The 26841-nt window shown below is 42.7% G+C and overlaps 1 pseudogene; it reads right to left on the reverse strand.

The window, feature by feature from the left end:
- Nucleotides 1-10158: 10158 nt before the first annotated feature.
- LOC102959696 lies at nt 10159-13060 on the reverse strand (annotated as a pseudogene).
- Between the last annotated feature and the right edge of the window lie 13781 nt (nt 13061-26841).

A 26841-nucleotide genomic window follows, 5' to 3' on the forward strand; every position in this document is an offset into this window, starting at 1 on the left:
TGCTTAATCAACTGGGCCACCCAGGCAACCCAACCATACTATCTTCTTCATTGGGCATCTTAGTTGCTTTTTCTCAAATTACCCAAAAGCCTACTGGCAAGTAAATACCTTTATTAACATCTTTGTATAGTATATTCTCTTTTTTCTCTGCAGAGGTATGGATGGATCAAGAAGGGGAGACTGAGAGAGAGAGAGAGGGAAGGAGAGACAGATTGATTCAGAAACTCATTGCTCACGTTTTTGTAAGCTTTTCTGTTCAGCACTATTTTCTGGACATCTTTCAATATCTTTAAAATTGATCACCATTATTGTTTGCATGATCTGACAGTATTCTACCAACTGCACACCATAACTCGTTTAAATCCAAGATGAAGCCTGCCTTCCAAGAAATTGCTTCTTTAGTCTGGTCCAAAGTGTTGATTATTCCAAGAGTTCCGAGCTGGGGTCCTTGTCTGCTTTCCCCTCGACAACCCATTGTCTATCCACTGCTGATCTTACCCTCCTAAAACACACAGACGATCACTCTACTGCCTTTGTTACAACCCTTCCACTGCTCTTCCAGTAAAATCCAAACTCCTGCTCAGGGCATCCAAGACTCTTCCAGAACCTAGCCTGGATTTCCTGCTCCATTCCTAATACCTCCCATTTCCTCCAGCCCCTCACATAACAGATTTCTCACCATTGTCTGCTCACTCCACGGAAACTCAAGCCTCTGTGCATTCCTGTAATGTCCTTCCCCACCTTGTCTCCGTGAAAAATTTCCACTCCTCTTTTAAGATCCTCCTCCAAAGCCTTCTGCGCCACCAACAGAGTTAGCTGATTTCTTTTCTCTGTGTCTGAAGCCACCTCTTTATTTCCATGCAAGGGCACTTATCATATTGTGTTGTAATTTTTTACATACACGTTTCTCTCTCCTACAGTTCTGGCTTCATCCATAATGTTTTGTACCGTAACTGTCACTCAGGAAATGTTTGTTGAGGTGAATTCAATCCCTCAACAAACAATCCCTCCCTCTCTCTGCCCCTCCCCTGCTCATGCTCGCTCTCTCTCTCTCTCTCTCTTTCTCAGGCTTACAACTACATGGCATAAAACATTCAGTGAAGCTGAAATTCTGAGCCCCAAGGATGAAATGCATTTCCACCCACCGAGGTTGTATCCCCGGTACATGAGCAGCAATTGAAATGGCTAATCTATTTTTTCTCCACTAACTTCCAGCTTCTATGCAAGGGACAGAGTCTTAAGGATGGTATCATTGGTAATATTTGAGCTGTTTCTACTGTAAGGAAGGAAGGATGAATTCAGGCATTATGTCCAACATGCTATAACAATAAAAAAAAAAAAAACCCTCCTGGAAGAAGCACCCACTATGAGATAGCAGTCAGTACTGTTACAGGAAATAACAGAAGTTGGCCAACAACATATAAGTAACATGTAAATGTGATTATGGGCAAATGTGAAATATTTCATTAACTTTACCAGTCTTTATGACTTCCTGTTTCTTTCCCTTTCCAGAAAATAATACACAACTTCCTGCTGAACAGAATCAACCAAGAAATATCAAATGATAGGGGTGCCTGGGTGGCTCAGTAAGGTGAATGTTTGACTCCTGGTTTCAGCTCAGGTCATGATCTCACAGTTTGTGAGTTCGAGCCCCACGTCAGGCTCTGCGCTAATGATGAGGAGCCTGCTTGGGGTTCTCTCTCTCTCTCTCTCTCTCTCTCTCTCTCCCTCTCTCTGCCCCTCCCCTGCTCATGCTCTCTCTCTCTCTTTCTCAAAATAAATAAATTAAACTTTTAAAAAATAAAAAAAAAAAGAAATATCAAATGATAGATGACCTGGTCTTACATGGTATTAGGGAAGAAAATAAAAGAAAGAAAAAAAAACAGAGAAGTTGTCTAGATATATTGGTTTCAATGATATTAATGTTTAGTTTCCAGCTTCCTCTTAGGGTTTCTAGTCTTAGTGGAGCGTGACTATTGTTCTTTCAATAAAATACAGTCCTACAGCACTGCCATAGTGATCACCTAGAGTTTGGCTTTGCTTTGTATTGTTCTTGTGTTGTTTCTAATTGCCACTGATTTATAGGATGCTTGACCTCCTCTGTGTGGTTTATGTGGACACTGAAACCCAATAAAATCAAAATCAACACTGCATCAAAGCGGGCCTCAAAAAATATATAATGTTGCCAACTTAACGGATTCTTTCCTTAAAAACCACCAGACGCACCCAAACGCAGATTTCCCTGAAGCCAAAGGAAAAAGCCATCCTTCCTCGACTGCTCCACTTTTTCAAGAAGTGTAACAAATGAAAAAATGCACAAATCCTAAATGCACAGCACGATAAAAGTTCGCAAAGCAAGCCTGCCCAGGTACCCGGTACCTAAATCCAGGCAGCGCCCCAACATTTCCACCTGCTTGCACCGTCCAGCCTACCTACCTAAGTAACCCATATCCTGGTCGAACTGTACATTAACTTTGCCTGTTCTGGCATTTTACATAAGTGCCTTACACAGCATGTACTCTTGTGTCTGGTTTCTTTTGCTCCAAATTCTATTGTTGAGATGTATCTTCATTTTCACCTGTGCCAGCAGCTTGGTTCACTGTCGTTGAGAGATGGAATCCCTCTTCCTCGGTTTCAGGAGCATCTAAACAAACAAGCCAGCCTTCCTGGGAAAACCCGTTGAGACACGTGGAGCCCAGCGTCAGAATATAAACATGGTAGTCAGAAGAGGAAACAGTGAATACGATGACCTTTTGAAACAGCTCAACGTCAACTTTTCAGAAGCAGCTGTTTGAGGTGAGAAACGGAAGGGCAAAAAGTCGTGTGAGAGAAGCCAGAAAAAAAAAAAAAAAAGGTCTTGGAAAGAAATGCCCAGAACTGAATCACGGATCTTGGTTCAAAAGGAAAGAAAATTGGTCCTTCTGAAAAGATTTTGATGTAGGCTGCCTTTGCACTCATCTCTTTAGCAAAATTGTGCTTTTTTTTTTTTTTTTCCCTGCCTCTGCAGTTCTGCAGTTGTTCTGAGGGCCACAGCTCTGTTAGGGAGATTTTCCCACAACTTTTCTCCCACTGTATGGTATGTGATCAAATGATTCTTCACAGAAAAAAAGCCATTTCCATTCTGTTTCTGACTCTTTTACTTTTCTCCAGTTCCTTTTCTTTTTAAGTAATCTCAGGGTACTTGGATGGCTCAGTACGTTAAGCTTTCGACTTCAGCTCAGGTCATGATCTTGCGGTTCGTGGGTTTGAGTCCGGCTTCTGGCTCTGCGCTGACGGCTCAGCTCGGAGACTGGAACCTGCTTCAGATTCTGTCTCCAGCTCTCCCTCCTCCTCCTCTGCTCATTCTCTCTCTCTCTCTCTCTCTCTCTCTCTCTCTCTCTCTCTCTCTCTCTCAATGTAAATAAACATTACAATTAAAAAAAAAAAAAAAAAAGCTTTAAGTAATCTCTACACCCAGTGTGGGGCTCAAACCTACAACCCAGAGATCAAGAGTCACATACTTTACCGACTGAGCCAGCCAGGCACCCCCTATTTCTGCTTGTTTTATTTTTCTTTTAAGTTTATTTACTTTGAGAGAGAAAGAACACGAGCGGGATCAAGGCAGAGAGAAAGGGAGAGAGAATCCCAAGCAGGTTTCACACTATCCACATGGAGCCCAATGCAGGATTTGAGCTCATGAACTTTGAGATCATACCCTGAGCAAAATCAAGAGCCAGATGCTTAACCAACTGAGCCACCCAGGCATCCCTATTTCTGCTTCCTTTAAACAGGTTATCAAAAGCTTTCTTTGTGTTTGATATTTCCATTACAGTGAGCAATCCTGTCATAAAAGTTTATAAAATTAATATTCTTACCAAGTAATTCTGAAATTTAAGATACTGAAATTTTCTCTAGTGTGTCATGAAATTGCATGCATTTGAAACATAAATTATTTTTATTCCATTAGGAAGGTGTTTATTAGGGCAATTATGAAAATAATCTCATAAATATCAATGCCATACTGTGAAAATGAAAATACCTTTTTCTTTTCCCTTACAAAAAAACTCAAATTCACACACAAAAAAAATTTCACTAGTTTAAACTAGAACTCACTTGGGGCACTTGGGTGGCTCGGTCAGCTGGGCATCTGACTTCGGCTCAGGTCATGGTCTCACAGTTCGTGAGTTCAAGCCCCGCATCGGGCTCTGTGCTGACAGCTTGGAGCCTAGAGCCTGCTTTGGATTCTGTGTCTCCCTCTCTCTCTCTCTCTGCACCTCCCCCGTTCACTCTCTGTCTCTCTTAAAAATAAATTAAATTTAAAAATAATAATAATAAATAAAAATAAAATAGAACTCATTGGAAATATAATTACTATAGTTTTGAAAAGATATTAACTAAGTGAGTCCAGTGAATCTGGAAAAAAAAAAAATTTTTTAATCCAAGCTTCTCCCTACACCCTTCCACTTAGGGAAGGTTAATTCAACTTGTCACAGATATAAAATATTTCTCAGGATATTTACCACATAAGAGAGAGAGGAGGTGTGACTGGTCAGCACATAAGTAGGTTTGGTTTTTTTGTGTTTTATTTAATGTTTATTTGTGGAGAGAGCATGAGTCGGGGGGGGAGGAGTGCAGACAGAGGGGGAGAGAGGATCCAAAGTTGACTCGGAACTGAAAGCAGAGAGCCCAACGTGAGGGTCGAGCTCACGAACCGTAAGATCATGACCTGAGCCAAAGTCGGACGCTCAACCCACTGAGCCACCCAGGCACCCCGAATTCCAGTTTTAAAACCAATTCCAGGTATAAGAGTACATGGTTCATTTCGTTGGCTACTAAGATAGGCTGCAGTAGTAAATTAAAAGGGATCTTAAATTCCTTGAGCTCTTTCTGTCAAGAGATGGAGTCTACTTCCCCACAGCTGAGTCACCTTGTGCTTGCTTTGACCAAGAGAATGAGACAGATGTGCCGAACGTGACTCTGAGCTCAGGCTTCAAGAACCTCATGACTTTGCTGCCCTACCACCCCACCTCGTGCCCCAGACTTGTCGCCTCCAGAGGAGAAAGCGTGTGACTGGGGAAAACAGCACGCAGGGCAAAGACAAGCTGCCTGTGTCGCGGTCCCTGACAGTGATGGGTGGTTTTTTGTGTCAACCTGACGAGCCTCACAGCTGCCCAGATAGCTGGTAAAACATGTCTTGGTGAATCTGTGCGAGTGTTTCTGGATGAGATTAGCATCTGATGCAGTAGATTGAGTGAAGAGACCTGAGGTCACCAATGTGGGCAGGCGGCATCCAATCTGTTGGAACAAAAAGGGGAAGAGTGGACGAATGTCTCTTTCTTCTTGAGCCGGGATGTCCATTTTCTCCTGCCTTCAGACATGGGAGCTCCTGGTTCTCAGCCTTCAGGCTTGGCCTGAATTATGCCACCAGCTCTGCAGCTTGCAGACAGCCTTCACAACTGCCTGAGCCAATTCCCACAACAAATCTCCTCATGTATATTGAGATACAGTGAAACCTTGGTTTGGGAGCCTAATTCGTTACGGACACATGCTTGTAATCCAAAGCACTTGTCTATCAAAGCGAATTTCAAGGACCATTGGCTCAGGTGTGATCATGTGACATTCAGCATCACGTCCTACTCATATCGCCAGACATCGCTCATTTTATCTAGTTAAAATATATTAGAAATGTTTGCTTATCTTGCGGAACACTCGCCGGAACAAGTTTCTCGCAATCCATAGTTTCCCTGTCTATCGTATTGGTTCTGTTGCTTTGGAGAACCCTGACTACTACACTGACCAGCAAGCCTGCAAAGAGAACAACCAGCTGCATATCCCCAGGTAAGAGCAGCAAAACGAAACGCCTAGGTGAGCCCAGCCCAACTTTATGAACAACAGCAAAACAACAGGCCATTTCAGCCACTAAATTTGAGGGAGGTTTGCAACAGAGCAACACAAAACAAAGACAGGGACCCTGAGCCCATTTCATGGGCTTTCATAAGCCCAATTCAATTCAGGAAGGAAAACAGACCAGTACACTTGGGGGCAGAGAGCGAGAGGGAGAGCGAGAGGGAGAGGGGGTTACTATCATGTCTCCTACTTCAAATTTCTACGGCATTTTTCTGCCTAATTTAGTCCCAATCTATTTCAAATCAGAGCAACTATAATCAATGCCTAATATCTGTCTCTGACCCCATTTACTTCCCAAACCAATCCCATCTCCATGGTACCACCAAAATATCTAGGATCCTAATTAAAATTCTCCCTGCCACTACTCTTCCCTTCAAACACACTTCTGCCCATGGGGTAAAGTCCTGAGCCTACCATTCATACATAACCCTTCATGAGGCTCTTCCCCAAGCAGAAAAGGCAGGAGTATTGACCCATTGGCTCCCATCCCCCATGATCAAGGATTGCTCCCAGATGTGCTAACCTCCCCCGTGCTTCCAAGCTGGGTATATGTCATAACCTAGAAAGTTCCTTATGGCGTGTGCAGCACCAAAGGAAATCCTGGGGCATTAGGTGAGGACTTGAAGGCGGACCTTATTACCTTAAAATGAGTGGAAGCCTGAATGGAACTGTCCAGTACATTCACAGCTGAAATCTGAGCACAGTCAAGCACATGTGAGTCAATGTGCCAGATTTTTAAATTTTTTTAAATGTTTATTTATTTTTTGAGAGAGAGAGCATGAGCAGGAGTGGGGCGGAGGTGGGGGGGGGGGGAGAGAATCCCAAGCAGGGTCCACTCTGACAGGCAGAGCCCAACGGTCGGCTTGATCTCAAGCACTGTGGATCATGACCTGATCTAAAATCAAGAGTCGGGTGACATAACCAACTGAGCTCTGTAGATGCCCTGAGTACTTGTTATTATGAGTCTGAGGTCATATTTGAAGATTCATTTCCTTGGGAATCCCTCAGGAAGCCTTAAATAAAAGGTCTTCTGAGAGGGGCACCCAAGTGGCTCCGTTGTGTTGGACTCTTAATTTCAGCCAGGTCACAAGCTCATGGTTGTGAGATTGAGCCCCACGTGGGATCGAGCCCCCTGTCGGGTTCCACACTGAGTGTGGAGCCTGTTTGAGGTTCTTTCTCCCTCTCCTTCTGCCCCTCTCCCCAACCTGTGCTCTCTCTAAATAATAATAATAATAATAATAATAATAATAATCAATCCAGTTACTTACTTAATTATTTTTTTTTAATTCTCCTTTAAAAAGTTCACCTGGGAAATGCCTGGAGCCCCTGAGGTGGTTTTGCAAAGCCTGGACCTCCATGAATTACTGGAACTTCTCCTTTCAGACACTATTACCTCAATTAAACCTATCTGTGGCCAGGATGGTCTTTCTGGGACAAATTTACGGCAAGACAACCAGAAACATCGCTAGAGCCACTTGATGTATGATTATTTTTTTAAAAAGCTAACTAAAAATTCTACAGTATCACCTGGGAAACCCGTTTTCCAGACTCTGTTGCCCAAGCCCCACATAAGAACTATAGTATTCTGAAATCTATAGCAATGGGTGGGAGGTGGGGGGGGGGGGGGGGGGAATTGCACAAGCTCACTGTATGATTCTAAGACATACCTGAAAGTTTGAGACAAACATTTAAGAAAAATGGCGGGTCTCTAAAACAGGCTTCATTCACCACTAGGTGGCGCCAGAATTTCAAAGATGAAACTATCTACTGTATACCTTTCCCTTCGAGAATACAGGATATTTCCCATTTTTCTCTCTCCTCCACATCTCTCCAACTTCTAGAAAAGGGCTATACCACGCCAAAATAAATATTCCACTAATTATCAATGTGGCACTTCTTCAAATTTATTTTGGTTACAACAGACAGTCTCCTTCTGCAGGGACCTTAGAGGGGGCTATTTCAGTGCCACCCCACACCTTCCCTTAGCATCCCTCCTTTCCGAGTGCAATGTTTGGAAGAAGTTAATCCACTGGCTCCATAGCAAGGAGTGATTGGACAAAAAAAGAATTACATGACAAGTTCCCAAAAGCCATGTTTAACCATTTGTAGTTTCGATCCCTGCCCTCTCCTGGAAACCATGACTTAAAAAATACACCAGAATCACCAGTTTATCCTTTCCAAACCTCCACTGCCTCAGTGCAGAAGTATCTGATGACTTCTTCACAGTGTTGTCCTTTCTTCTATCTCAGAGTTTTTACACATTAAAAAATCCCATGCACGCCAGTCAGAGTGGCCAGAATGAACAAATCAGGAGACTATAGATGCTGGAGAGGATGTGGAGAAACGGGAACCCTCTTGCACTGTTGGTGGGAATGCAAATTGGTGCAGCCGCTCTGGAAAACAGTGTGGAGTTTCCTCAAAAAATTAAAAATAGACCTACCCTATGACCTAGCAGTAGCACTGCTAGGAATTTACCCAAGGGATACAGGAGTGCTGATGCATAGGGGCACTTGTACCCCAATGTTTATAGCAGCACTCTCAACAATAGCCAAATTATGGAAAGAGCCTAAATGTCCATCAGCTGATGAATGGATAAAGAAACTGTGGTTTATATACACAATGGAATACTACGTGGCAATGAGAAAGAATGAAATATGGCCCTTTGTAGCAACGTGGATGGAACTGGAGAGTGTGATGCTAAGTGAAATAAGCCAGAGAAAGACAGATACCATATGTTTTCACTCTTATGTGGATCCTGAGAAACTTAACAGAAACCCATGGGGGAGGGGAAGGAAAAAAAAAAAAGAGGTTAGAGTGGGAGAGAGCCAAAGCATAAGAGACTCTTAAACACTGAGAACAAACTGAGGGTTGATGGGGGGTGGGAGGGAGGGGAGGGTGGGTGATGGGTATTGAGGAGGGCACCTGTTGGGATGAGCACTGGGTGTTGTATGGAAACCAATTTGACAATAAATTTCATATATTGAAAAAATAAATAAATAAATAAAAATCCCATGCAGATAATAATCTCATCTAAAAATTTTTCTGAATACAGGTGCCTGGATGGCTCAGTCAGTTGAACGAGTGACTCTTGGTTTCCATCCAGGGTGGTGATCTCATGTTGTGGGGTGAAGCCCCATATCCGCTTCCAAGTTGGCAGTGTAGAGCCTGCTTGGGATTCTCTCCCTCCCTCTCTGCCCTCCTCCTCTCACGTGTGCACATGTACTCCCTCTCTCTCTCCCTCTCTCTCTCTCTCTCAATTAATTAATTAATTAATTAACATTTGGGGCACCTGGGTGGCTCAGTTGGTTAAGCGTCCGACTTCGGCTCAGGACATGATCTCACGGTTTGTGAGTTCGAGCCCCGCCTCGGGCTCTGTGCTGACAGCTCAGAGCCTGGAGCCTGCTTTGGATTCTGCCTCCTTCTCTCTCTCTCTGCCCCTCCCCACTTGTGCTTTCTCTGCCTCTCAAAAATAAACACATGTAAAAATAAATAAATAAATAAATAAATACACATTAAACATTTCTTTCCAAAAAGTACATTTGTTTGAAATCTGCTTGAAGACACTGTGTGTAGCCTTACATGTGTTTGATTATTTTTAAGTGTGCGCTGAACAGAAATGGCTGGGAAGATGAGCAAGACAGATAAAATTTATTTTATTAAGCCTGCAAATATCTACTGAGCCACTATACGTACGAGGCACTGTGAAACACACCAGCAGGGAGACGTGGGGTTGAACACAACAAAGAGAGGGAAGCTCTCATGGACTTACCTTCTAGTTGAGAGAAACAGGTGGGAGGGTAGCAAATAAACTAATAAAATAAAAGAGGGACAACTCCTTTGAAAAACAAAGCAGAATGATGTTTCTTCCACAGTTTCTGCACAACGTGGGATCATTTTTGAAAAGGTGGTCAGGGAAGGCACCCCTGAGGAGAAAACATTTGGACCAACAACAAATGAGGATGAGAAGAGCCATCCAGGCAGAGGGCAGAGCAAGCGAAGCAATCTGGGGTTGAACAAGCCTGGTACGTTGCAGATCAGGAAAGAAACCAATGTAGGGAAGGAAGCATCGGCCAAATGAGGTTGGAGACACGAGCAAGGCCAGAGACTGCAACTTAGATTTTTTTTTTTTTTTTTTTTTTTTTAGTGAAATGGAAAATCATAAGGTCTTAAGGAGCAAAGTAACATGGTCTAAATTTTTTATTTCTTTATTTTATGTAACAGAACACTTAATTACATCAGCTTTCCATCAACACACTAGTCATTTAATGAGGATTATATTGGCCATTACCAGTGGTTGGCAGGAGCTCTTCCACTGAAGGCTCCCATGGTTTCCGATGTATCATTTTTCCCGCCAGACTTTTTTTCAGCCTGAAGAATCACCTCTTCTAGTTGGCCACCCTGAAGTGGGTCTTCTAAGTTCTCAACATCTGGTTCCGCTTTAACCATAACCCACTTCTCATTTGTAATCCATTCTATATACTTGCTGCAAGTTGCATTTTTAGGAATTTGCTCAAGAACATCATGAATCTTTGTGTACGATACTCTTAGACTCTCGTGTGGACCCTCACATGCAGCCAATCCCACAAGGCTGGTGGTCTTCCTCAGCAAACCGGCCAAGACAGTGCCTATATTTATGTCTTAGATCATCTTGGCTCCTGATTGCAGACGGAACACAAGTAGAAACAAATGGAACAGTGCGGTAATTGTCCTCATAAGAGATGATGTAGCTTGACCAGAAATACACATGGAAATGGAGAGAAGCAGTCACATTCTAGATGTGTCTTGCAAGAACAGACTGGTTAATACAGTGCACATGGTGAATGAACGTATGAGAGAAATCAACACCTAAATTGCTGTTTGACATGGCAGACATGGAGGCCAATTACTAAGGGTTAGCTGGGCAAGAAAATTTTAGAGGAAAGCTCTGAATTTATTTTTTTTTTAATTTTTTTTTCAACGTTTTTTATTTATTTTGGGGACAGAGAGAGACAGAGCATGAACGGGGGAGGGGCAGAGAGAGAGGGAGACACAGAATCGGAAACAGGCTCCAGGCTCGGAGCCATCAGCCCAGAGCCTGACGCGGGGCTCGAACTCACAGACCGCGAGATCGTGACCTGGCTGAAGTCGGACACTTAACCGACTGCGCCACCCAGGCGCCCCGGAAAGCTCTGAATTTAAAATGCTGGTTTGGGGGCACCTGGGTGGCTCAGTCGGTTGAGCGTCCGACTTCGGCTCAGGTCATGATCTCACGGTCCGTGATTTCGAACCCCGCGTCGGGCTCTGTGCTGACAGCTCAGAGCCTGGAGCCTGTTTCGGATTCTGTGTCTCCCTCTCTCTCTGACCCTCCCCCATTCATGCTCTCTCTCTGTCTCAAAAATAAATAAATGTTAAAAAAAAAAATTAAAATGCTGGTTTGGTCACACTAAATTTGAGATGTTTGTTTAATACAGGAACAGTCAAGAGAAAATTATGAGATTTCATAGTCATCAGTCATCACCACATCATAAGAATAGTATTAAAGCCCTAGGGCTGGATAATATCACCTAGAGAATGTGTAGAGATAGAGTATCGGGGATTGCGCCCACTGACTCTACATTGTTGATGTACTGTTACTCTCTCAGTAAGACTACAGTAGCTATGAAAAAAAAATGATGTAGTTAAGATCAATATCAGTAAGGTGAGAATAATAATACTCCACATAGTGTTGCAAGAAATAAATAAGGAATACATAGAATATCTAACACATTGCCTGACACAAAGTAGACAACCAAGAAAATATGATTTTTTTTAAAGATTTTATTTTTAAGGGGTGCCTGGCTGACTCAGTCAGTGAAACATGTGACCCTTGATCTCAGGGTTGTGAATTCGAGCCCCATGTTGGGTGTAGAGATTACTTAAAAAGAAAATCTTAATGGGGCGCCTGGGTAGCTCAGTTGGATAAGTGTCTGACTCTTGATCTCGGCTCAGGTCATGACCTCACAGTTTGAGAGTTCTGAGTCCCACTGCACTGACCTTGTGGAGCCTGCTTAGGATTCTCCCTTTCTCCCTCTCTCTCTGCCCCTCCCCTGCTCTCATGTGTGCACTCTCTCTCTCTCGCTCTCTATCAAAATCAATAAACTTTAAAAAAGCAAATATTAAAATAATAATAAAGATTTTCTTTTGAAGTAACCTCTACACCCAACATGGGACTCAAACTTATAACCCCGAAATCAAGAGGAACACATTCCACCAACTGAGCCAGCCAGGTGCCCCAAAATATTATTTTTTCCCCTTTTCCTTCCTTGGTAGAAAGTGGAATCAATAACTGGTCACAGCACATTCATAATCACTGTATTTTTTGACCCTGATGAAAACAATTATTTGGATGGCGTTCTGGCACTGTGAATGGTGACTTTTACATTATTCAGTAACTTTTGCGTGTGGGGCAGGAAGAGGGGGATGGAATCCAGAGACACCGCACACATTACATCCTATCTTACCACCCCCCATTTTTTGACCCTCTTTATATACTTTTTTGTTAAAATAAAAGCATTGTTGCTAGAAAGAAAGACAGAAAGAAAGAAAGAAAGAAAGAAAGAAAGAAAGAAAGAAAGGAAGGAAGAGAAAGAAAGAGAAAGAAAGAAAGAAAGAAAGAAAGAAAGAAAGAAAGAAAGAAAATGGAATTAGCCGTAAATTGCAACAGAACGAAAGATCTATTAGCTCAGATGTCTTTATAGCCAAAGGAAATCGTAAGAGTCATCTGACTGTACATTTCCAAAATGGCATTCTTCCTTTAGGTTCTTAAGAGGTTTCCAGGATCGCTATGACAGACTTCTTGAATACAGACCTTCACAAAGGTCTCTAAGGGATGGATGGACCTTGTAGATAGCATTTCACAACTTTCACATGGGCTAGGGAAATTGTCCACAGACCACAGTTCAGGAAAGCACTGATTGACTCCACACCCACATTTACAGAGGAGGAAACTGAGCACAAGGGGGATTAAGTCACCTGGCTTGGAGCTTATTGTTCTAAAAGGCACCATTACGATGACAACACTTGCCCCCACTTTCCCACCAGGCTTCCCCGCTGAGTGGCCTCTTTCTGCTGTTTTCCCAAAAGCTGAGTTTATGAGGGGTCTACAATAGGCTTTCAGGTTGATAAGATGACTCTGGTAGGGCTCGAGTTCCTTCATGTGTCTGAAGGAGAATGCATGCGGTTCAGGAGGTACTGCCTAACTCGAAAGACGATCTTACATATCCATACTATGGAATGGGAGGCAGATTTTTAATTTTTTTCGAAAGTACAAATTAGACACTCCAACTATTACTACATTTATGGCTTTGCTATATTTATGGCTTTGCCTCTAATCACATGTGTGACTTTGGATCCATTCACATCATGTAAAATCTCTGAACTATCATTTATCTGGCTGTTAATAATAAGGGCCGTAAAATTAGAGTTAATATTTGCTAAAGCTTTGGCCCATATTCAAGGTTTCTAAATCAGCAGTAACTATCTTTACCAATGATCAAAAGAACGCTGGACTCACTTTCTGAAAAGCCAAACCTTCTGTTTTTCCCTAACTTCTTTCTGTAACTGTAAAGTTGAGCAGGAGAGAGACAGAGCAGAGCTTTGCTGAGGGTCTTTCCCCACCACCATTTTGCAGAAAAGAAAACCAGAGTCCATAAATGCGAAACCCTTAGCACGTCTGAGGGTTCATCACGCATGAGGCAGGAGGCAGGACTGGGGGTCACCTTTGACTGGTGCTAGCCCTTCAGTGCAAAACCCTGGAGCGCAGCTGATATAGGGGATGGAAAAAGGGCTTCTGTGAAAGACCCGAGAAGAGTGAGTCATGGGTAGTGCGGTCTGCTGTGCAGGGGGAGGCTAGCCTGGGGAGTGGGAATGCCGTGGGGGAGGTTGGGGAGCATGCGTGTGGGGACGTCATGGCAACAGTTTGTAGGTCTACCGGCTACAGCTTTGAGATCTCTAACTAATGCCACCCACCTGACCTTAAAACTATGTTTTCTTGTGTCTAATAATAGCCTTCTGAAGTGCATGGGACTACGATCCCAGGAAGATTCCATTGCATGCCCTAAGTTTCTCATCTTCACTTACTGAAACCAAAGATACTCTCAAACTTACATTCGTTTAGCTCAAACAGCTGACAACAGTTAAAATATAATAGTCCCTGGGAGGACTTACTACTGACTTACACTATTAGTATTACCAACATAAGATGTGAAGTTGTTAGCTATTACCGCTTACCCGTCTCAAAACATATGTTTTATTGTATTTTAATTTTAATTTTTATTTTAGAGAGAGAGCAAGCAGGGGAGAGGGACAGAGGGAGAGAGAGAGAGAATCTTAAGCAGACTTCATGCCAACGCAGAGCCCGACACAGGGCTCGATCCTGCCACCCTAGGACCGTGACCTGAGCCGAAATTAAGAGTCAGATGCTCAACCGACTGAACCACCCAGGTTGGCCCCTCAAAACACAGGGGTTTTAAAAATCTATTTATTATTTCTTAGGAGGCTACCAGTGGCAGGTAGTTCTACTAATCTAGACCTGTCAGATTTTATCTGGGCTCGGTCTGTGGTCAGATGGCCGGTCAACTGGGAGCTGAGGGCTCCATGATAGCTAAAATGACTCAGTTCTTCTCCATGTGGCCTCACATGGAGCATGCCCCAAATGCAGACTTGTTGTCATGGTGACCACAGAGAAGCCAGAGAGGGAGCAGAAACATGTAACATTTCTTGAGGTCTAGACTCAGAATTGTCACATCATCACTTCAGCCACACTGTACTGGCCAAAGCAAGTGACAAGGCCAGCCCAAATTAGAGTGAGCAGGGACTACAAAGATATTGGGCAAAGGGTACGGATAAACAGAGGCCATTAATTTAATCGAGATCATCAACACCTTCGGACAAATTTTGATTCAAAGAGTAGAAAAGGGAGGATAGAGAATAAAAGTTGTTTGCATTCTTAATAATCACATGCCTAGAAATCTTGTTCTATTATCTAGCCTTGAACTCAAGTAAATTGTACTCTTCCTTCTCATTTGTAAATCTTCGTCTTAGTTTTTCCTGTACAAGTAAATCACCTCCACACATACATTTTGCTTTGCAATGGTTATAGATTAAAATTTATTAAATACTTGAAAGTAGTTTAGCATTTGAGTTCAGCCAATGTCTTTTTTTTTTTTTTTTTTTTTTTTTTTTGAGAGACCGAGAGAGACAGAGGGTACAAGTGAGCAAGGGGCAGAGAGAGAGAGAGACAGAATATCCCACATGGGGCAGGAAGAGAGAGGGAGAAGGGGGCTCACCCAGGGCTTGTGTTTTACCCAAAGCAGGGCTCACATTCACCCCAAGCAGGGCTCAAGCTTACCCGATGTAGGACTTGAACTCACAAACTGCGAGATCGTGACCTGAGCCAGTCAGATGCTTAATGACTGAGCCACCCAGGTGCCCTCATTCTTTTTTATTCTTCTAATTAAGGAACAACTTTAGTGTTTGCATTAGTGATTTGATGGAACAGCTAAAAAGAAAGAAGAATAAAAAAGATCAACTTTTTTTACAACTACTGTGCTGTAAAATAACCTTTTCTAGTATGACAAATTTATCAACAGGAAATATTTATTGAATCCCCACCATGAGGAAAGAACCATAATGAACACAGCACAAAACACATTTCTTTAAAAGTATATTCTGGAGGGCACCTGGGTGGCTCAGTTGGCTAAGTGTCTGACTCTTGGTTTCAGCTCAGGTCATGATCTCGCGGTCGTGAGATAGAGCCCCACATCGGGCTCTGTGCTGACAGTGTAGAGCCTGCTTGGGATTCTCTCTCCCTCTCTCTCTGCCCCTCCCCCACGTGCACTCTTTCTCTCTCAAAATAAATAAGTAAACATTTTTTTAAATAAAAATAAATAAAATAAAAGTATATTCTGATTATAGAAAGCATAGCTGAGGCAGCGGTGATAAAACATTGATAATATCATTTAACAATCGGTATCAAAGTTGTTGTGTTGGGCATGTTCAATGTAAACAATGTACAGTCATGGGGAGTCTGGGTGGCTCCATTGGTTAAGCATCTGCCTTTGGTTCAGGTCATGCTCTTACAGTTCGTGGGATCAAGCCTTGTGTCAAGCTCTGCACTGACAGCATACAGACTGCATGGGATTCTGTCTCCCACTCTCTCTGCCTCTCCCTTCTTTGTGCTCTCTCTGTCTCTCTCTCTCTCTCTCAAAATAAACAAAAACTTAAAAAAAAAAAGGCACAGTCATACAAAGAGGAGGAAGTGAGAGGAGGGAGAATTGGGGTGCAATCTCTGAGGTAGCACATTCTCACTATCTTCTGAAGGGAGGAAAGACATAAAGATTGGAATAAGACATAGGTCATCATGAGCAAGGGGTCAGTGTAAGTGACCTCACACCAGCATCAAGATAAGATGAAGCTCTCGAGGTGAGAAGGAATATTATCTTAGGAGTCACACAGAATGTAGCTTTTTCATAGGTGTGTCAGGCAGGGGTAGACTTCAAACTCTGGTTTACCAGAAATCTCCAAATGACACCTGACCTGTCCGAGCTAACCACTTGCTGCACCCATGGAGGAGATGGGAAAGCATCGGTATCTGCATTTGAGTCATCTGCTGACCCACCCTTGCACGTCTCAGGCGTGGCTGTGGCCGATCACGTCCCCCTGAGCAGAGTCTGAAAGAGAAACCTTCTGAGATAGCACCTTATACAGTGAGGGAAAAGCAGGCCACCTGGCTGAAAGGGCTGTCACTGGCCCGATCAGGAGTAAACTCAAAGTTCCTTCCTGGTACTCCCCAGAGTTTCTTGAAGATCAGCTGACCTCTAAAAGAGAAGATCAGCGGCCTCTAAAAGATGTGGAAAAGGCAGCAGACCATTCAAGCAAAAAGGAACATCCAGCAGATCTTACAAGCCCAGCTCCTGCCCCATAAAAGCATGTTCAAGAGGAGGGAAGTGAAGCCAATGGACCCAGACCCACAACAGTAAGTGACAGGTCTCAGACCTGGAAAAAAATAGGTGAGAAGAGGGTAGTGCCTCTTTGTTATATAAAAGGTCTCTCTTTAGCATCTCAAGGACAGAAAGCCTCCACTTGAGGGAGGTCTTTGGCTGCCCATTGGGAGCATTTTCCTTGTTTATCATCAAGGGCTTGAGAAAAAACAAGAGTGATCCCACATGCTTTAGGAACCTAGGACATATTAACCTACGACACAAGCGTATTTTGCTTCTAGGGTTATTGCATCGAAGAACTGGCAAGGTTTGAGGGTTTTTGTATTATTCAAACCGAAAAAAGAGACCTCGAGTAGAGAAGGACAATGAGCAATGCTAGGAAAGGCTTGAAAAGTATGGTTGCAGTCCAGGACTCCATTTGTTCAAGAGAATTCAGTATTTTCCAGTGAAAGGAAAATGGGACAGAAAGAAAGAAGGAGGAAGGAAGGAAGGAAGGAAGGAAGGAAGGAAGGAAGGAAGGTAGGAAGGAAGACAGGAAGGAAGGAAAGGAAGGAGGGAGAGAGGGAGGGAGGGAGGGAAGAAGGAGAGCACTGAATCCTAACCACTAGACTATCAGGGAGTATCTAAAGGAAAGGAAAAAAAGGAAGACAGGCAAGGAGACAAGCAGAAAGACAGAGAGAAAAATACAACAAAAGAAAATGCAATTATAACACACGTGCACTTTCGCACTTGCATGTTTGAGTTTTAAGTTCCTTTCAACCTAGAAAGATAGGTTTGGTTTTAGGTGCGATTTCATCGACTTCCTTGTAAGCAGGCACTAAGGGTGAGGTTTTTGGTGTTCTGACTTTTGCTCTGTTCTCTGGTTTACATTTTGTAAAACCTCTGGGGGAGTACCAATTATATGTGGAGGAGTTTAATTTTTTTTTTTTTAAATTCCTCGAGAATTCCAACTCTAATTGCTTTAAAATCCCTCAAAGAATGCTGTCTTAAAAAGAAAGAGAATTTTATGGGAAGGTTGTTAGGCTCAGCCCAGACCTAGGGCAATAATAAAGAGAAAGCCTCCAGAAACACATTTAAAGGAATCACCATGGGTACACACAACACTGGGAAGACAAACATTGTCCATGAGACGTGACGGGAACAGAAAACATAACATAAAATGTAAATGGGCTGACGAGACAAGGAACTACGTGCTTTCTTTTACTTCCAGGAGACCATGTGTAATAAGGGAAAGATGCGTGCCTTTTGATTCTGCAAAGTTGCCCTTCAATCCTAGTTTTGTAGCTGTTTAACTGGAAGTGTGGACTAGGATAAGAGACCATGTCTCTGGAGTTTGGTTGTCTTATCTCCAAAACGGTGAGAAACATACCTATTCCCTAGCATTATTAAGAGGATTAAATAAGTTTCTATACATAAAGTAACAGGCATATAGGAATTTAACAAGAATTAAGTTCCCTGGCAGTCTTTATCCTCTGTCCCTGAAAAATGAACAAACACTAGAACAGAGTTTCAGACATAAACAGCCTATGTCCCCACAGCCCCCATGATGGTCTGGTCCAAACACCAAACCCCACCTTGAGTCACAGCATTTTCGTGGGGGTGTCAGGCAGGCATAGACTTCGAACTCTGGTTTACCAGAAATTTCAAAATGACATCTGAACCCGTCTGGCTAACAGCTCACCATGTCTCTGGAGATCGGGAAAGCATCTGGATCTGTACTCGAATCTCAGCCTGCTTACTCACAAACTGGGAGACATGGACAAGTTCATTAAACGGTCTGAGCCTCCGGCTTCTCTGCAAAACGCAGGCGATAACTCCCATACAGAGTCACTTCCAGCACTGCACACAGCATGGTAGCAAACTGACCGCCTTCACCACAACTGCGGTGACCTTTAAAAAACCCTGTCCATTTGTTACCCAATTAGGTCATCTTCTGCATTTTGGAGTAACTAGGACTAGGAGAGAGTATTTTGTATTTGTTGATTAGCCCTGTGCATTCTTTCCTCCACAAATTGCATGCTTATGACCCGGCTCACATCTTAAAAGGTCCTATGAGCTGAATTCTCAAGACCAGACTATCCTAGACAGCACCTGTTCTGAAGTCAGCCCAGCCTCGCTGCTCTTCACTGTTTTAAAACCCTGCAGGATGAATCTTAAACCGAAGACCGGTAATCACTGGCAATAGCTCGTGCTATTATAAATGCCTGATGATTCTGTAGAGAGTCATCATTTTTAGTGTTCTTGGTTATTACCATTGTCACAAACAGGTGAACTAAGTATCTAAACAACATGATGTCATGAGTGTCAATCAGGATAGAGGGAAAAGAGCAAAAATGCTGGCTCTAGACTTACATACTATACATAAAAAAGATAAAAGCCTGTGTCTCCGGGGCATCTGAGTGGCTCAGTCGGTTAAGCATCCGACTTTGGCTCAGGTCAGGATCTCATGGTCCACTGGTTAGAGCCCCGTGTCAGGCTCTGTGCTGACAGCTCAGAGCCTGGAGCCTGCTTCAGATTCTGTGTCTCCTTCTCTCTCTCTCTTTGCCCCCTACCTCCTCCCCGCCCCCCGCCACTCACGCTCTGTATCTCTCTCTCTCTCTCTCTCTCTCTCAAAAATTAATAAAACATTTAAAAAACTTTTTAGTAAAATAAAATTTTTTTAATAAAAATTTACAACATTTAAAAATTTAAAAACTTGGTACTTCAAAAGACACTGTCAAGAAAGTAGGGGCACCTGGGTGGTTCAGTCAGTTAAGCATCCAACTTGGTTCAGGTCATGATCTCACGATTTGTGGTTTCAAACCCCACATCAGGCTCTGTGCTGACAGCCTGGAGCCTACTTCGGATTCTGTGTCCCCTGCTCATGCTCTGTTCTCTCTGTCTCTCAAAAATAAATAAATGTTAAAAAGGAAAGTAATGAGACAACCTATAAAATGGGATAAAATATGTACAAATCACGTATCTGATAAAGGACTTATATCCAGAATATATAAAGGACACAACCCAATAATAAAAAGACAACCCAATTTTTAAATGGGCAAAGGATTTGAATACATTTTTCTCCAAAACAGATATATGAATGGCCAAAAAGCACAGAAGAGATGCTCAACATCATTAGTCATTAGGAAAGTGCAAATAAAGAAACGTGAGATACCAGTTCACCAAAAAGAAAAAAAATAGTTAAATGTTGGCAAGTGTGTGGAGCGATCGGAACCTTCACCTATTGCTGGCTAGAAAGCAAAATGGCACAACCGCTTTGGAAAACATGTTGGCATTTCCTCAAAAAGTTAAACATAGCAATTTTACTCCTATGTATTTAGCCAAGACCCCTGAAAATACATGTGCACACAAAACTTGTACGCAAATTTCCATAGTAGCATCATTCATAATGTCCAAAAACCAGAAACAATCCAAATATGTACCAATTGAAACATGGATCCATAAGGTTTCATTATGGCTCATAAAAGGGAAATTCTGATGCATACTACAACTTGGAGGAAACTTGAAAACATGTAGGTGAGGGAGGGGTGCCTGGCTGGCTCAACCAGTAGAGCATGCAACTCTTGATCTCAGGACCATGAGTTCAAGCCCCACCTTGGGTGTGGAGTGTATTTAAAAACAACAACAACAACAACAACAACAACAACAACAACAACAACAACAACAAAAAGGTGAAAGAAGCCAGTTACAAAAGATTACATATAGTACCTCCCATTTATATGAAATATCCAGACTAGCTAGATACTTTCTATCTCTACGTGAAATGTTTCATCCATAGAGACAGAAAACAGTGGTTGCCCAGGGCAGAGAAGCAGGGAGGTAGGAGGATAGAGATTAACTGCCAATGGTTACAAGGTTTCTTTTTGACGAGGAAAATGTTCCAAAAGGAGATGAGGTGAAAAGACAGAGTGAAAAGACAGTACCTCTGTAAACATGCTAAAAATCACTAAGCTAAATACTTTAAACAAGTGGACTTGATGTTATATAAACTATACGTTAAGGTGTTTTTTTACTCTTCAAAAATAGTTCCTGTAACTAAGGCCCTATGATTTTACTATAAATGTTGGTAACAATAATTATAACAGCTTATTATATAGCTGTTATATTATAAATTATAACTATAAATTATAAAACTTATTATGTTTCAGGCAATATTCAAAGTCTTTACAAGTACTAATTCACTTTCCTGACAAACCCGGTAGGCAAAGACCATTATTATTCCCATATCACAGATTAGAAAACTAAGCTATTAAGAGGCATCATAAGAATTCAAACATAGAGGGGCACCTGGGTGCCTCAGTCGGTTGAGCAGTGGACTCTTGATTTTGGCTCAGGTCACAATCTCACGGTTCTTAGGATCAAGCCCTGTGTGAGGCTCTGTGCTGACAGCATGCAGCCTACTTGAGATTTTCTCTCTCTCTCTCTCTCTCTCTCTCTTCCTCTCTCTCTCTCTCTCTTTCTCTCTCTCTCTTTCTCTCTCTCTCTCTCTAATTACACACAGGTGCTCTCTCTCAACATAAATATTTAAAAAAGAAAACAGAATTCAAACACAGAGAGTGTGTGTTTTTAAATAAAATATATACCTGCTCCTGTAATCCAACAGCAAAATATGGGGAGGAAATCCTTGAAATTCAGAGAACTGGGGAAATTTTAAAATATTGTAACAAACGGGGCGCCTGGGTGGCTGGGTTGGTTGGGAGTCCGACTTCGGCTCAGGTCACGATCTCGCGGTCCGTGAGTTCGAGCCCCGCGTCGGGCTCTGTGCTGACAGCTCAGAGCCTGGAGCCTGTTTCTGATTCTGTGTCTCCCTCTCTCTCTGCCCCTCCCCTGTTCATGCTCTGTCTCTCTCTGTCTCAAAAATAAATAAACGTTAATAAATAAATAAAATAAAATAAAATAAAATAAAATAAAATAAAATAAAATAAAATAAAATATTGTAACAAACAAGGGCACCTGGCTGGCTCAGTCAGAAGAGCATGTGACTCTTGTCTCTGGGTTATGAGGTCAAGCCCTATGGTGGGTATAGAGATTACTTAAAACTAAAAAAAAAAAAAAAACAAAAAAAAACAAAAAACTTTAACATAAAATAAAATATAATAAACGACAGAGCTTAAGAAAGTTAAAGCCTAAGAGCAAAATAATTTTTTTTTTAGTTACTTCACACAACAGCAGTGGAAGATGAAAGGCTGTAGATGACATGGCCATGTCCCTCTCTTGTCCTACACGAAAACAATATTAGTGGCTCAGTCAGTTAAGCATCTGACTTCACCTCAGATCATGATCTCGCGTTTCGTGGGTTCGAGCCCCATGTCACATCCTCTCTGAGAAGGGCTCATGACTTCAGAGGAGGAATTAACCTCCTCTCCAATTGTGATCACAGAAGCCACAGACCAAAAGGGCTTGAGAGGAAGGAACAAGGGACTTGAGATATGACCTACTTCATTAGTTAGACTGAGCATTCCAGGCTGCTTGGGGGGGCCATTAGCACCAATGTCAATACCCCATGGGCACAAATTGGTAGTACTTGATCTCTCTCTCTCTCTCTCTCTGCAATTAGATTTTCCACAAGCCACATGCAGGCCCACAGCTGATGTCACATTCCAGAGAAGGAAATTATATCTTTGGATTGTATTATAATAAGACCACTCAACCATATCGCTAGTATCTTCTGCATGCTGACTGAGTACGGGCTTCATGCTTAAACTGTATGTTATTGTAACAAATCCTCTCCAGAGCCTTTTGAGACTGATACTGTTATTGCCATTTTTCCAGATGTTTGGAGAGGTTAAGAACCTTTCTAAAGTAACACAGCAAGGAAACAATGGAGCTACCCTTCCAATGCAAATAACCTACCCTCCAAACACACATTATAAATCACTCTAGAAATGTGGATACATTCACAACATACTGAAACCGGTTTTCCATATACAGCTATTCCAAGATGAAGTCTGAATTTCAGGGCAACTCCACCAGAATACACACTTTTTTGCCCAAAAGTTACTAGCATACACTTAAGAGTATAAAATTAATTATATTAATAATAACCTGAGGAGCACCTGGGTGGCTCAGTCAGTTAAGTGTCTGATTCTTTTCAATTTAATTTAATTTAATTTAATTTAATTTAATTTAATTTTGTTTTAATTTTAGAGAGAGCGTGCGCAAACAGGGGAGAGTGGCAAAGGGAAATAGAGAAAGGGAGAAGGAATCTCAAGCAGGCTCCACACTCAGCGTGAAGCTCCATGCAAGACTCAATCCCACGATACTGGGATTATTACCTGAGCTGAAATCAAGTCACACACTTAACTGACCGAACCAACCAGGTGCCCTTTTTTTTTTTTTTAAGTTCATTTATTTATTTTGAGGGAGAGATAAAGCATGCACACACAGGTGGGGGAGGGACAGAGAGAGAGGGAGAGAGAATCCAAAGCAGGGTCCACACTGCCAGCACAGAGCCTAATGCAGGGCTCGGACACAGGGCTCAAACTCACAAAAGGTGAGATAATGACCTGAGCCAAAATCAAGAATCAGATACTTAAGGGGCGCCTGGCTGGCTTAGTGGGTTAACTGTTAAAGTCGTGGTTTCAGCTCATGATATCACGGTTAGTGAGTTCGAGCCCCAGGGCAGCTCTCTGCTGACAGCACGGACTCTGCTTGGAATTCTCTGTCTCCCTCTCTCTCTGCCTCTCTCTCTCTCAAAAATGAATAAATATTAAAAAAAAAATACTAACCTGAACACAGCATAATCCACCAGATAAATCTTAAAGCACAAATACCTGTAACACTGCTCAATTGTAGAGGAAATTTAGTGTATTTTTAAATGCATATCCACAATCCATGCCTCTGGAAAGTTCAGTTTTGAAGCTGTGATGTTTATCTGGTGTTTCCAGTTTGGTCTTGTGCCCCAGCATCCCATTCCTACACCTCAAGGAGGAAGGGCAGGGTGGGTGGGGGGGGGGGGGGGAGGGGGGGGCGAGATATAGGCATGAGTTTCCCACCCCCCACCCAGCTGAGCACCAGTAAGCATATTAGGTCCCTATTTGTGGACTTCAGAATGGCTAGACATAATAACCAAAGATAGTCATCGTTGAACAAGACTTAAATTCTTGGAACTACAGACCTTGTTTCATTGAAGAAAAAAACTCGGGTTTAAGGAGAGAAAATTAGGGCTGGAGAAGACTTTCAACACCATGTAAGCTGGCAGTGTTAAACTCAAAAGCACGTTTTTGAGAACTCAGTGAATCAAAGCAGGCAGAATGAGCCATGGAGAGGGCTGAGGGCAGAGGCAGCCTGCAGAGATCAGCCCCGCCACAAGGGGGCACTACTACCTCGTATCAGCCAACTATTACCACACTTGCGGATCTGATTTTCTAGGCAAGGTCAGATAAAAATGTTTTCTGTGAAATGCACAAGAAATTTCTACTTATGAAACATGGCAAAGGCCAAACAGCAGATGTCACCAGGCCAAATGTAGCCTAATATCTTTTCATTCAATAGCAAGGAAAAAAGTGCGGAGATGTTCATTGAACTTACCAAACGGGAGAGGTCAAATTCATTGTCCTTTTCTACCTCAGAACGTCTTTTACAGCCTCTGCTTATAAAGATATAACATGTGACTGGGGCACCTGGGTCCTACCCTGGCTCAGGTCATGATCTCACCGTTCTCGGGTTTGAGCCCCACATGTGGGGGGAGCCTGCTTGGGATTCTCTCTCCCTCTCTCTCTGCCCCTCCCCCACTCGCGTTTTCTCTCTCGAAATAAACCTTTTTTTTTTTTTTTTTTTTTTTTTTAAGAAAGATATAACGTGTGACTTACTGGAGAGCATCAGAAAAATGAGATATTCGAATCATCGGTGGTCTTGCTTCAGGCTCCCTGCTGTCAGCTTCTGTCTTGTTTGGTTTTCGTAATCTCAGTTTCCATGGGAGGAGATAATAAGGTCTCTGCAATCTTTATTTTACATGTATTCTACCTACTGCCATTTTTTTCCAGTGTGTGTGCTACTGTTATAGCTGTATTTATATAAATATCCTACTCCAGGTGTTTATCTTTGATTGCCTGATCTTTGTTTTAGTTTTCACACACAAAAATGAAAGCTACGGCAAAGGCAAGCAGCACCCTGAGCAGCGGCCACGTCTAAACAGCTGAAGGGGTCAAACACGGCAGGTGGGTGCCTGCGGATGTGGATTCCTGCACAGTGGGCAACTGCCATTAATCTTAAAAATAAAGTGTCAGAATTCACGGTTTCTCTCTGTGGTCGTGTGCCTTTGGAACTTCATTCCTGCTTGACCATAAGGTCCAAACATAACGACTAGCAAATTTTGAAACATTTAGCATAGACAGCCCCTAACCAGAAGTGAAGTTCAGGGGGCATGCCACCGCTGGATCCCACACTGACGCGGGTTCACATTGTCCATGCCACCAGCATCTGGGCATTTAAAACCTGACTGTCCTTGACTAATGAGTGATGTTCAGCATCTTTTCATGCGACTGTTGGCCGTCTGGATGTCTTCTTTGGAGAAATGTTTGTTCATGTCTTTTGCCCATTTTTTAATTGGATTGTTCAGTGGTGGGTTTTTTTTTGTTTTGTTTTGTTTTGTTTTGTTTTTATGTTGACTTGTGTTAAGTTCTTTATAATTGGTGGTTACCTGAGGGGAGGTAGGTGAGAGGATGGGTGAAGTAGGTGGTGTAGATTAAGAATACATTTATAGGGGGGCGCCTGGGTGGCTCAGTCAGTTAAGCGTCCGACTTCAGCCCGGGTCACGATCTCGCGGTCCGTGAGTTCGAGCCCCGCATGGGGCTCTGGGCTGATGGCTCAGAGCCTGGAGACTGCTTCCGTTCTGTGTCTCCCTCTCTCTCTGCCCCTCCCCCGTTCATGCTCTGTCTCTCTCTGTCTCAAAAATAAATAAACGTTAAAAAAAATTAAAAAAAAAAAAAAGAATACATTTTTAGGGGCACCTGGGTGGCTCAGTGGTTAAGCAACCGACTTCGGCTCAGGTCATGATCTCACAATTCGTGAGTTCGAGCCCCGCATCGGGCTCTGTGCTGACAGCTCAGAGCCTGGAGCCTGTTTCAGATTCTGTGTCTCCCTCTCTGTCTCTGCCTCTCCCCCACTCGCACTCTGTCTCTCAAAAATGAATAAACGTTAAAAAAATTTTAAAAAAAAAAAGAATACATTTATAGTGATGAGTACTGAGTAATGTATAGACCTGTTGAATTGCTATACTGTACACGTGAAAGTAACACAGCACTGTGTCTAAACTATACCAGGACTAAAAACAAAACAAAACAAGTGTGCCTGGGTGAGCATGTGACCTCAGCTCAAGTCAAGATCTCACGGTTCGTTGAGGTTGAGCCCTACGTCAGGCTCACTGCTATCAGATCAGAGCCTACTTCAGTCCTCTGTCCTCTCTCTGCCTCTCCCCCACCCATGCTTGCTCATGCTGTCTCTCTCGCTCTCTCAAAAAATAAACATTTTTTAAATTTTTGTTTATTTTTTGAGAGAGACAGAGCACGAGCGGGCGAGGGGCAGAGCGAGAGGGAGACACAGAGTCTGAAGCAGGCTCCAGGCTCTGAGCTGTCAGCACAGACCCCAACACAGGGCTCGAACTGACAGACCACAAGATTACGATCCGAGCCGAAGTCAGATACTTAACTGAGTCACCCAGGTGCCCCAAAAAATACACACTAAAAAAAAACAAAAAAAAAAACTTGCAGGTCTCTAGGGAGAACATACACACTGCCCTTTTCTACCACTTTCTGCTGGCTTCTAGCCCCACCTCACAATTTTACTTGCTTTCCAGGCTCTTGACGGTACTTGAGTATGTGACCCCTGCTCTCCACTTTCAGCAAACCTCATCTTTGACACAATTTCTTCTGATAAGAAAAGAATTCGCATCTTACATAAGAGCTCAGTCAATACGGCTTCAACCACTTCAGAGTTGCTTCCCTAAGACTGATAGCTGCTGCATGAATGAAGTAATTGTATCACCAAGACGCTTGAG

This window comes from Panthera tigris, chromosome A1 (genome assembly GCF_018350195.1).
Source record: "Panthera tigris isolate Pti1 chromosome A1, P.tigris_Pti1_mat1.1, whole genome shotgun sequence".
In the NCBI taxonomy this organism is placed as follows: Eukaryota; Metazoa; Chordata; class Mammalia; order Carnivora; family Felidae; genus Panthera; species Panthera tigris.